General features: G+C 30.7%; 1 protein-coding gene across 1 annotated transcript in view; it reads left to right on the top strand.

Moving 5' to 3' along the window:
• The first annotated feature begins 6,887 nt into the window (after positions 1-6,887).
• The window catches only part of LOC148619878 (putative G protein-coupled receptor B0563.6), a 37,978-nt gene continuing 31,894 nt past the window's right edge, over positions 6,888-12,971 (top strand). The window contains exon 1 of the mRNA XM_088580252.1: positions 6,888-6,994. The gene's annotated coding sequence lies outside the window, so the exon portion shown is untranslated. The remainder of the gene's footprint in view (positions 6,995-12,971) is intronic.

Genomic DNA, 12,971 nt, shown 5'->3' with positions numbered 1-12,971 from the left:
CCTTTTCCAAATTTTTGCAATTTATTCCATAGACATGCCCTTTTCCCAAGCTATCCTTTAAAAGAGATTTATCTTTTGGGCTTGCTGTGTAAATCGATTTTGAATAAAAGGCGAAACATTTTTCAAAATCTTTGTGGACAGCAGATTCCTTTTTAACATAAGGAGTTTCTTCTATTTAACTCTCTTCTATATTCATAAAGAATACGATTTTCAAATAATTGGTCATTCTTTGAACCTTGTATCCACAAAAGGAGATATTCGACCACTAATAGCAATCCCACGAAAAAATAAGTAAGTTTTTAGTATTGCCCTGCATCTAATCATACCTAAAAAGTGTAAGTACTTGTGAATACTACCCATAATCCAGTCCACGAGAATTGAAGTGACTGATTATTTCTATTGCTGGGAATTTTGATGGTGTTGTTATCTTTAATATGGTCTGAGCTAACTTTCAGTAACTGCAAGCGTTCTTTAATTTTCATTTTGTCTTTATGTTGTATGTTGAGGTATTCCATGAAGGAGAATTGGATATATAACTGGGTGACTTTAATGGTGTGTTTAGATTTCTGCAATCCTAGCTGGAGCCAAAACGGTATATCTCTTCTTTATTATTTTTTTTGTGACGGATTTGCAAGCTGCAGATCTGTTTGTCGAGGTTCGTGGGATTATTTCTTAACCACACACATTTATCAATCAGGATGTTACACTAAAGGTTAATTCATCGCCCAATCACTCATAACATTAACTTTCACGCAATATGTAAACTTATATGGTTCATGTTTAAGATATTTCACTCATTGCTTAACTACATGTTACATATCTAAAAAACCGATATTTCATGTGGAAAGTAAGTGTTGCATTGACTTATATAATTAAATTAAAGATATTCGTCTATCAGATGTCTACCTTTAGCCCATCATTGCCGATTAGATAAATATTTTTAATTAGAAGACTGGCATAGATTAATATCCTCTTTCATATTAATTAGATAAACGCGCCGAAATGAAGTTTTTTATGACTGAATGGTTTTTGTTCCAGATATTCAAATAATATTTCAATTTCAAACAAGGACAGTTGACTTTTGTACTTTGTTGATATCCTTGCCAAAGAAATCAACATCACTTTCTACTAGATATTGATATTGCATCCAGATGCATAAAAGTGATCAGAAAGATGACTGATTGTTTCTTTTATTATGTCAGATTGAAAAATTAAACGTCAAAAGCCATTCCTTGATAAGTGTTTTTTTTGCAGTTCCTTAAAGCCTTTTATCATGTTTACAATGTATATGATAAATTTGACATATAAATATTGAGATGTTAGCTAATAACATTTTAATTTGAAATTCCAAATTAGCGCATAGAAATAAGATATTTTGATTTGTAGTTCTTTCTTCAATATTGAATGCAATTTTTGAGTAGGTTCGTGAATTTCAGGAAGGACAAAATATTTTGCATTGATTATAGTTTATAAAAAAAATATGGATAGAACTTACTGTTTGAACGGTATTAAACTGGTGAATATAGATAGATAAATGAATTAAGAAATTTAATCGGAATTAGGCGAGAAGTATGGGATACAGTACAAGTGTAATTTTCATTATTGAATGTATTCCTTAATTGAAACGTTTTATTTATATTCTTTGTATGAAACTTAAAATGTAGCAATTGTGATGTCAAATGGCTAACCAATTACATGAAAGTTGTAATCAAGTTATAATTAATGGAAAATGCGTTCGTTACTTTCCTACTGTTGAACATCATCTTAAACGTAAAAGTCTAGCGTTATCTCCGTGAAATATTGAACTTTCTAAGGTGAAGTGTGAATTTCTAAATCATGCATTTGAGGAGTGTATACAAACCGCCCTTCTACTTTTACTTATGTTAAAAAATATCAGAGAAATATTAGAACAGCTGTGCTTTATAAATCAGTTGATCTTATTGTTATCGTAACATGTATTTTATTAATGACAAAGATTTAGAATGTTTTAAATAAAACCTTTTCGTCATTCTTGCTAGATATGTTTCTATTTCTTATCCAGCTATGAATTTAATTTTTTGACAGTTCGAAAAGTCAGATTCTTAAGTGCGTCATAAATTATTTGTCGAACACCTACTTTATTTTTTTTTCATTTTAAAAGATGCTTCATGGCTTTCATATAACGTAAACTTAAGACGTTTATTTGTATGGTTCATAATAGGGTTAATATATTCATAGAGAACAAATGATATCGTCCTGGACTATTTATATGAGCATCTTGATCTAGAGATTGCTTTCAACTAATAAGTTTTAGACTTTAAACACTCAATGTAAATATATATATTTGCTACATGATTTGTGCGTACTTTATACAAAATACACACAAAAAGTTTTAATCAAAAAGTTTCAAACTCCATTATTATTTAAATTCGTGTAGACACTATCATTTCTTAGTTCAAAGTTTAAAAAACAGATAATAACAGGAAGTGATCTTTTAGTTTGGAATATAATTCGAGTTATGTTCTCATATGCACATGCCAAGAGAATAATTGAAGTGTCGTTGAGAGGATAAGACAGCAGGAGATGTGGCTAGATACTTTTCTTACACTTTTCAATAGTACACTTTAAACATTAATATTTGTTACTGTTATACTGTGTGTTCAGTGTCAGGGGAATATAATCAAACCATGAGCAGCGCTTTTCAACAGATTGGGTTAACAGTTTGTCACCATCCTAGATTTGCATTAAAACGTAGAGGGAATGATTAGGTGATATATTTCAGAATGAAAAATGATGTTTGTTATTTTGATAAATAAGTATATATGTTTGTAGAAAAATACCTTCTCAACTTTGTTTTATGATAGATCATGTATTGTTATAAATGATTAAAACATCATTTATAAATTAGGAGAGTTTGATCGACAACATATTTGCCCAGTGTTTTAGACGCGTTTTAAACGAAATGTTGACATTGAAATGGAAACATATTATGTTTCTCTACTCACTGACCTATTCCTTCAATCTTATGAGGCCGACTGTAGCTGATCTAAGGCAAAGGAAGGAATTCATGTATTCTGATCCTTTGATCTCAGTTTCCACTATATAGATGACGTACTATCGTTAAACAATCCTAGTTTCGGGGATTTTATACTTCGAATCCAGCCCAAATAAACTTGAAATAAAGTATACTGCAGACACTGTGACGTCAGTCTCATTTCTTGGCCTACACCTAGAGATCGATGGTAAAGGAAAACTATACGACAGACACGGTGACTTTTTATTTCGTATTGTCATCTTTCCTTATCTTAGGCAATATCCCTTCAGCACCTGTATATGGAGTTTTTATATCACAACTCATACATTATGCCAGAGCTTACCGTAACTAAGCAGACGTTTTGTACCGTGCTAGACTTCTTCCAACTAGGTTTCTGGAACAGGGTTTTGTTGCTACAAAATTAAAGGAATAACTACAGAAGTTTTATGGTTGTCGTCATGAACTCGTGTATCGTTACGGTGTATCCATCTGCAACATGAGAACCGATTTGTTCAATGTGTCATAGTTTTCCTATCATCTTTCGTTTATCCCCGACTTGATTGGTTGTGAGCAACTAGGCTGGTGTTTTTAGAAAAGCAGAGGACGCTTACCCTACCGGTTCACCTGGTCAATGTTCCCAGTTTTTAGTGAAGTCCGAGTTGCTCATTTGTTTTTATTACTTCATATGTATGATTTTACTTACTTTATGTTCTTTGCTTTGTATGTCTGTTTTCCATGTCAGGTTCTTTGTCCCTTGATTGGTTCCCTTGATTACTCTTAATCTAACAGTGTATTTTTACGTTAATCTAACGCTCATTGAATGGCCCAAGACGGTAGACAAGGTAATTGTAGCGATTAACGTTTGACTCTTTAATTTCATGTTTACGGATTAAGGTTTTATTGACAGTTCTCAGCGAAGATAACGAAATTAATACGTTCACAGTATTAGAACACAAAGAAGATACTTTTTGGAATGAGATTTAAGTATAGATATTTGGAAGAATCAGACAATACTTGAAAAATTTATGAAAATACCCACCATTTTGAGTTTTTAATTTGAATATTCGCACCAACAGATCAAAGAAAAAGACAAGATTTTCCATTTCGATTTTGGCAAATTTAGTTTGATCAACGTGTCAAGGTTTTCCTATCATTTTTCGTTTATCCCCGACTTGATTTTTGTGAGCAACTAGGCTGGTGTTTCTAGAAAAGCAGAGGACGCTTACCCTACCGGTTCACCTGGTCAATGCTCCCAGTTTTTAGTGAAGTCCGAGTTGCTCATTTGCTTTTATTACTTCGTATGTATGATTTTATTTACTTTATGTTCTTTGCTTTGTATGTCTGTTTTCCATGTCTGGTCTTTGTCCCTGATTAATTCTTTTGGTTACCGCTATAATCTAGGTTCCCTTGATTACTCTTTCACATATTCCGTATATCTAACTTTGATTTCATTACGTGTTTATAAAGTGTAAACTGCTGTTAAGGATCATCTGTTTATTTTTCTCTAATTAGGTGCTTGTTGCAGCATTTTTATACTGTAAAATAATTTCTATCTGCACCATTCATATCAGGGGAAATATCCTACAAGTTATAGCTATCATGAACTATTTCGAATAATGTCTGAAGAAAATCCTCATAAAAACACTCCATACAACAAGTGACGTCTTTTTGATCCACATGTTGTAGCCTTGCATTTTTTTGACATTAGCAAGGATGCACACGAGGCCTTGTCTAAGTTATAAAAAATTGAAAGACATTTAAATGCGAAAAACGCTTTGAAATTGCCTTCTTTATTGATCAAGACATTGAGCGATACGAAATTTATAAAATTGCAATCATAAAGTGATGTTTTCAAACGCCTACTAGCAGCAAATATGCTGACGTGCCTCAAATGATCTGTCGAGCACAGATTTGTTAGTTTTTTTTCGTCTCTTTATCTAGTAACATGGCAAAGAGTAATCAAGGGAACCAAGGTTATAGCGGTAATCAAAAGAATGTAATCCAGGGACAAAGACCAGACATGGAAAACAGACATACACAACAAAGAACATAAAGTAACATACAGAGTAACAAAAGTAAATGAGATTCCACTAAAAACTGGGAACATGGATGCACCTGCCGGTAGGGTAAGCGTCCTCTGCTTTTTTTAGAAACACCCGCCGAGTTGCTCATAAAAAGTCAAGTCCGGGGTAGACAAACGAGGAAAGGAAAACTATGACCCGCTGAATATATCAGTTTTCATGGCAAAGAAACGAACTAACTTGTACTTTCAAATTATATTTAATAGTTTAACATCGTGAAACAGAAAAGACACCGTATTTTGGATTCGAATAATTGAGGGCATCTCTGCCACTGAATTATAGAAAACAAGAAAACTTGCCATGTAATGAAGATATTACTGTAAATTCAGAAATAATTACATACGCTATCATTCCTTGGTTTCTACGCCCCTGGCAATTCTATTATCTAAACAAAAAGTAATGGTGAGTAATGCATTGATACTTCATCTCACACAAACGCAAAAAGTATGGAAAACACATTGAAATCGAAATTAAAATATGCACTTTTTATAGCATTTTCAAATATTATAATTTGAATGTAAGAAGGAATTTCACCACGTTTAAATATGCTGTTCACGGTTCATTTTCATTTAAGAAAGATATTCCATATTTCAACTTGTCTTACCACTTATGAAGTAAATTTTCCTTCAATATCACGCTTATGTAAAACATTAAAACGTGTTACACATATTCCATAATTGGATAACTGAAACATTCATGTTGCACTAGTATAGAATCAAATAATAATTAAAGTATTGACTTCTGAAACAAATAAACACAGCATCAAATCTTCAATTTAGGGTTTGATTAAATTAAAAGTGCAGCCATTTTGTTTGAGAAGTTAAGATGCATTGGCCGTTTTTAAAATGATATACGATCACTGACTGCATATAGAATTCAACGCGGACGTCAATGTTACACTATTTTTAAGTTTCTAGAATATAGCTGTTTTCGGCTTAAAACATGCATTTTTATTGTAATGTGTCTTGAATTTTAGCAGTTTGTAAACAAGTTTGTTGAAATATTCGTTTAGATATACAAATCGGGCATTAATATTTTTGTACTTAATACAAAGCTAAGTTTAAATGTTCCATTAAGATAGACGAAGAATTGAAATATTTTACACCGCTGGAGCCTACCGGTTTCAGAACGCTATACTGTTCCATCGGATTAAGCTTAAAAAAAAAGCAAGAAAAATATGCATATCATCAGGGTTTAACAAATTCGAAGCGGTTTATACCTTCTAGAAAGTTTAATTTAGGGTTGTTCTGTTGTACAATACATGTCATCTGACTGGCATTGAATCAAATCAAAGATAATCAATATTTACATGGAAAAAAACATGTAAAAGGTAATAGGACAATTAAGCGATTAAGGCGGACCTACGCAAAGCAGTTATATACAATGTACATGTACAATATATTTCATAATTTGTTTTACACGTGTAGAAAATTGAATTCGTCTTTTAAATTATTTTTTATATCACACTTTTCGATGACCATGTCTTGTAATGTTATGATATTTTAACATTTTTTTAACGAAGATAATAATGAAACAAATCAAGGTAATCCCCGAATAAAACAGTTTAATCCATACATACATACGACAATATACATGAGCAAATAAAGATGAGATCGCAGATGTAACAAATCAACAATATATTGACTCGATTCATTAAGAATATGTTATAATTACGCAAAATAAGGCATTCTATGTTTAATGACATATTTAATTAAAATAAAACAAATTTTCACACGTTGCATTTCTTGGTTTGATTGATTGGTTCATGTATCGAATTGTGTCTAAGTTGTCAAACAATCAATCAGCCGTAATCACGTCAATCCATACATTTTGAATACTACTTTTCACTTTTAAATGTGCATTTGAAAGGGCTCATTATGCAGGAAGGAATTTCTTTTTAGTAAGTAAAAATTTATTTATGCAATTGTTTTACTATTTGTGTTTGATTAATTCGAATTTTATCATTTTCAACAGGTCAGTAGATTTTAACCTGATATTTTAAAGACTGAGATCTTCCAGTGTTCAATAAATATGCGAAAACTGGTAATTGTATCTTGCGATAAATTGGTATGTGGCGTCTTTGAAGGCCGCGTTTATTCCTTCCATTTAATTTGCTCGAAAGGAATGATTATATAACGATACTATTGAAACCGATCTACTCTATATATTGACTGAATTATTATGAATAAATATTGATAATCAAACGAAATGAGTTGATAATCATTTGCTACATTTTATTTTTTTATAAATCATGATAAGTTATTAATAATTCAAAACCTTGCTACGTCCAATTTTTAAATTTTGAATGAAGGGAGTATTAATTTTGCGTTTTAAGAACCATGCAAATTGTGATTCATGGGTGAAAAGTCTATATATTTTTTATTTTTGATATTTTGTCTAACTTGCCATAGTCAACAGAAATTAACATTCTGATTTTCATATAACCCGTGTTCTTATTAGATTAAAATTATATAGAAAGCATTGCAGATTTCAAAATTAGGGGAGATACCTTTGTAAATGACACACAAATACAATCTTTTGCATTTTTAATGATGGTTATCTCCTAAGAGCAAACAAATTGGAATGAATAATTTCGCATTTCATAATGTAGACCAATAAAACAACCTAATTACAAAATGAAAATATGTAGCCCTTTTTGTGTTCACATTTTTCAGATTTTTCATGATTCTTAAATAGACAGTTTCTTACTATCCTACACCAATAACGCCAAAAATACCTGTATACAAAATAAGATACAATGAATGATATTTTGGCATTCGCAAGAAAAAGGTTTTTGAATGTACTGTTATCAAATTGTATATGTGTTTTATTTATTCCGCATAACAAGCTCGACTTGCAGAAGTATTTTGAGTTGGCGAGATTCAGTAATTAAGGGAATAGACTACAATAGGAATACAATTCCTTATTTGGTCACAATTACTTAAATGTAAATTATATTATGCAAATCGGCACAGTTTGTCTCTTTTGACAATCTCCTTAATTAATAAAAATAAAGTTGCCACGGTATGTGATTATTATAACTGCCATTCTTTTACGCCGAAAAAAAAAACATTATCTCGAAATCTAAGTACGTAGACTGCGGTATTCTCATTAAAATACATAATTAGTCATTGTGTCACCCTAACTCCAAATGTTCACAATCAATTTGACGGCAATTCTGTAAATCAATTACGAGTCACTGACTTCTGTCACTTGATATATCTGTTTTTCGGGACATACACACTTTCGAAAAAAATATATTCTATAGTAAGACGTCTTTGTGTTTTGTTACAAACACTCAAAGCATGAAATGATTTAAACGAAGTGTTCCATTTATCCCCCCAAACAACACAAAACAAAAACAAAAACAAAGCGAAACAAGACAAATAGAATAAAAAGATTAAAATTAGTTTATGATTGCATTAACGGCCAATTTACAACTAATAACAATCAATCACGTCAGATTCTCCCCCTATTATTTTTGACCGGGGAGGTCACAATCAGCTGTAAGAGATTAGAATTCTGGAAATTCTGTACAAATACCATATATCTATCTTTTACTAGTAATCTATCATCCATACATTTTTGACTAGTATCAAGGAGGATTATTGTGTTGAATAAGCAAGGAATAGGTATACTATAAAAAAGTAAATAAATAGAAAAAAACCTACCTAAACATAAAACAACGAATGTCATTTAATGAATTGCCAAATATACTTTACTTTTTGGATTATTGTACAAAATTCTGTCGTTTAAAGGTGTAGAATCGTTTCATATTTTCAATAATGTATATAATATATCAATGCACTCACTCCACAGTAATGTAGCTGTAATTTATATTTAATTTTGCAAATTATTATGCATACCTATAAAAAATTGGCTTTTGTGACAGGTTGTATACGTTTTATTTTGGATAAAATAATAAACTAGTTAGGGAGATGCAACAGAAAAATTATTTTCATGATAGTTACGTTGGCATTATAAATATAAAATTAAAAACTCCAGCATGCAGGAAAATGATACAAACATCGTTTTAAACATGTTTGTATCATATTGCTGGTTCTTACTAATTAATCACATTTATAGAAGTAGTTTACCATTGAATCAAGTTAACTCTCTTGAATTGTTTGTAATTCATACAGTGCACAAAAGAATATATACAATAATATATACATGTAGAATAAGGAAACCTAATGTTCTTGAAATATATAATATTAATAATATGGACTAAAGGTGGAACAAAATAAAAGAAAATAAAGGTTGATATTGTATACACTACATTTGAAATAAAATTTTGCAGACTAGAATAAATAATTTTATAAAAAGTATCAAAGTATTATTTCTTCAGATGTAACATGCACGTCATCAGTAAGACTTTTTCTGTTTTCTCGGTCACTCCCTGCAATGGAAAGAAATCAAGGCTTTATTTCTCTTTTGAAATTCTAAACTAAAGATGATGAATGAAAGTGATAAGTAACAACATTATATGTGATACACATAGGTAATATAAACCTTCTATTCTTACTTTTACTCTGAAAATTTATCCTCATAATACAAAATGTTCAAAATTGCTGGAATTGATTAATGACGTGCGCCTAAAAAGATTATTAAAAAATTATTTTACAGATAGGAGTGATTTACCGATTGTTCCCAGTGTAGTTTTTTTTCCCGATAATTCACACTATGAAATAAATAAGGTAATTTCACTCTCGCGCTTTCTCCCGCCAAAACGTCGCACCACGAATATCAATATGCCGTTCACAAAAATTTAAATTTGTGTTAAAAATAACAAGGAATAATAGTGGAAATCTGTATAATAAATAGGATAATCAATTGGTTATCGTGCATAACTTAATATGATCACTCGTGCAAAGAACGCATTAATATTTAACTCGTGCGCGGAACAAATTCCGTACACTCATTAAATCCAGGCGTTCTTCGGCACTCTTGATCATATTTTGGTTATCCACTCTTTCCAATTAATTATCCTATTAATCATTCATTTCATTTTAGGATATTACGCTTTGTATTGTTGTCATCTCATCTTACCATGACAGATAAGAAACAAAAGGGTAATTCGTAGAGAGTTCTAAGAAATAGCAGTCGTACTCAATTTAAATTTCGCCTAAATCTATCACACAGATTACAGAATGCAATTCTATTTCCGATTTGTAAATCACTGTCTGTTTTTTTTTAATGTTAACAATCTTAATCAGTTTCACAACTCGGACATGTACATGTAGGCCCTTTGTATACATCATTTAACTTTACACAATAACAAGCTTACATACATGTATTTCGAGGAATATATATAAAAATTAAAACAGGTGAAATATATTGGAAAATAGTGAATTTTTTTTTGCTAAGTTCATGGTCCATAATATTTCTATATTTAGTTTCTTTTTAACCAATAACTAAGTTAAAGTGTTTTCTAAGTTACCTTCAAACGCAAAAATATACATATACATATGTAATTGGTATTCGGTGGATCGTTTTACTCGATGAGAATTGCTAACAATTCAGCAGCAATCATACATTTATCAACCAAGAAGAAACCTGCAAAATTAAAGGAACACTGAAGCTTTTCAAAACCAAATATTTAACATTGATAGTACTGAAGAAAAAAACATGTACATGTAGTTGTTGAACACATTAACATAGAGAGGTGACTAATTCTACCTTCGTAATATCCCTATTTTTGTTCGAAAACAGTCCTAGTATATGTTTAATTTTTGTACACCTGGGTTTTATTTAAAGTAGATGAAGTCCATTTGCAGATTGTCTCCGAACATATAATCTCTCGAATTAATCAAAGGTATTTTAAGCTGTATTAAATGACACAAGTTTATATGATAGGGATAATCTTGGTATGAAAGTACTTTCACCAGACAGCATTATTAGCATTAATCATCGGTTGGCATTACAAACATCAAATGGAAATGAGAATAATTAAAGCTAATACTGCAATTTGTAATACATCCTTAATTTTTGTTTATGTGAAATCATAGAATAGGTTCATTTGATTTTATTTCAAGTAGACTAAGTATGTTTCCTGCCTTTCATTGAAAATCGTATGGTTCTATGATAATCATAGATACTTGGTATTGTGTTGAATGACACAAACATCGATGATTGCATATATTACCGTGATACCTTAAACATAAAGGTCATTCCAAAAGACAGTATAACTGACACTAAATATCATTTCGTATTTCCCAGTCACATGACTGTGTGTCTCGGTGAGCTTGAAATAAAAAAAAAATACATGAAATAATGAATTTTCAATAAATCAAAAAGAAAAGATATTATATTGCGTTCCTGTATTATTATTGAATATCAGTTAAGCACAGTTTTGGGATATTTTCCAAACAACAGTAACTTAAAACAAGGGGATAACATAAAGGCGTAAGGGCAGTGAACTGTTCCCAGCATTTTATTCGTTGAAAGTCGAGTACGATGAATTTCAATGAAGTTCAATTTGTATTTCACATGACGCAGAATCTTATCAGGGAAACATATGTAATGCTATTGATTGGAAATTGTAAGGGCCGATGGGCAATATACCAACTGAAGCAAAGAAAATCTATTTAAGTTTTATTGAATATTGTCTGGGAATTGCCGAATAAATTGTGAATATTTGTCAAAATATTCAAAAAATGTTCAATTATAATCATTTTTTCCCATTACTAAATGGTCGCTTATACAGGTAAATGGTTTAATATCTTAAACAATAATACGTAGTGTTGCCTAAAATTTACTTCATAGAAAAAAAACAATGTTTATTATTTCCTTCTTTTTTCAGTTTCAAAATAAAATTCAAAATAAGACTGTATTTAGTCTCAATCGCAAGTTCCTCTAAGTATATTTAATGACGATTGTTTTCAAATAAAAGTACAGAAACATTTAAAATACGACGGGTGCCTTCCCAGTGTTTTGTGTGTGGGAGTTCATATTGCTAGTGTCACGTTTTATTTTTCGTATATTCAGGTTTTATATGTAATATATTCTATTCGATTAGCTACATGTAAATCCGACTTTAATTCGTGGATACCAATTTTCGTGGATCAGGGAGGAAACATAAGTTCGTGTATTCTTGAATTTATGGTATTAAATTTTCAGTACACACATCAATGGGAATCTAATAATCGTTGGAACCAAATTTCGTGGTTTTACCTACCCACGAAAACCATTAAAATTGGTATCCCATATGTATTTGCATTTGTCCCATTGTTCGTGCATCGGTATTTGTTGCCGCTATTATGGCAAGTATCCGCTATAAGATATATTTACCAAAGTCATAGAATGCAAAGTCTCGTTCATTGCATGAACAATATTTTACTTTAATACGTCTTATATCTTGTTTCATTCATTGAAAGATTTAATTATCTTTAGAAAAAAGATATTATAAAGTTATTTAGACCTACGTTTTGATGTTGATAACTAACAATATAAAGGCGACCTTTAAGTGCATTTTCATGAACGTGCATTATATACTACTATCATTATTTATTATCATTTGCAACGTTATGATAACTTTTGTTTCGATAGAAAGTGCTATTTCGTTGAATAAACCTGTTTGAATTCATGTTTAAAAATAGTAATACATTAGTACATGAAAACACGTTGATTTTAAGATATCTGACACAGGTAGAAGCTATCACAGTTATAATACATGACTTAACATGTCATGTCAAATTCATCATTTTCATACATACTTTTACCAGAAAACCATCAAATATACTTTTTGGCGCTTTATAGATGTATCCAGTGCAATGTTTATAACATTGTGTCATAAACAGTCTAATTTACCATTCTACTATTATTTAATTTGGTTGTCTAGTACTCTTTTGGTCAAAACATATTATTTTCTTTAAACT

The sequence above is a fragment of the Perna viridis genome, chromosome 4, assembly GCF_037379345.1.
Source record: "Perna viridis isolate PV_CMFRI_1.1 ecotype Kerala chromosome 4, ASM3737934v1, whole genome shotgun sequence".
Lineage (NCBI taxonomy): Eukaryota > Metazoa > Mollusca > Bivalvia > Mytilida > Mytilidae > Perna > Perna viridis.
The sequence above is the reverse complement of the archived record's forward strand: the minus strand, read 5'-3'. Positions and strand labels throughout refer to the sequence as shown.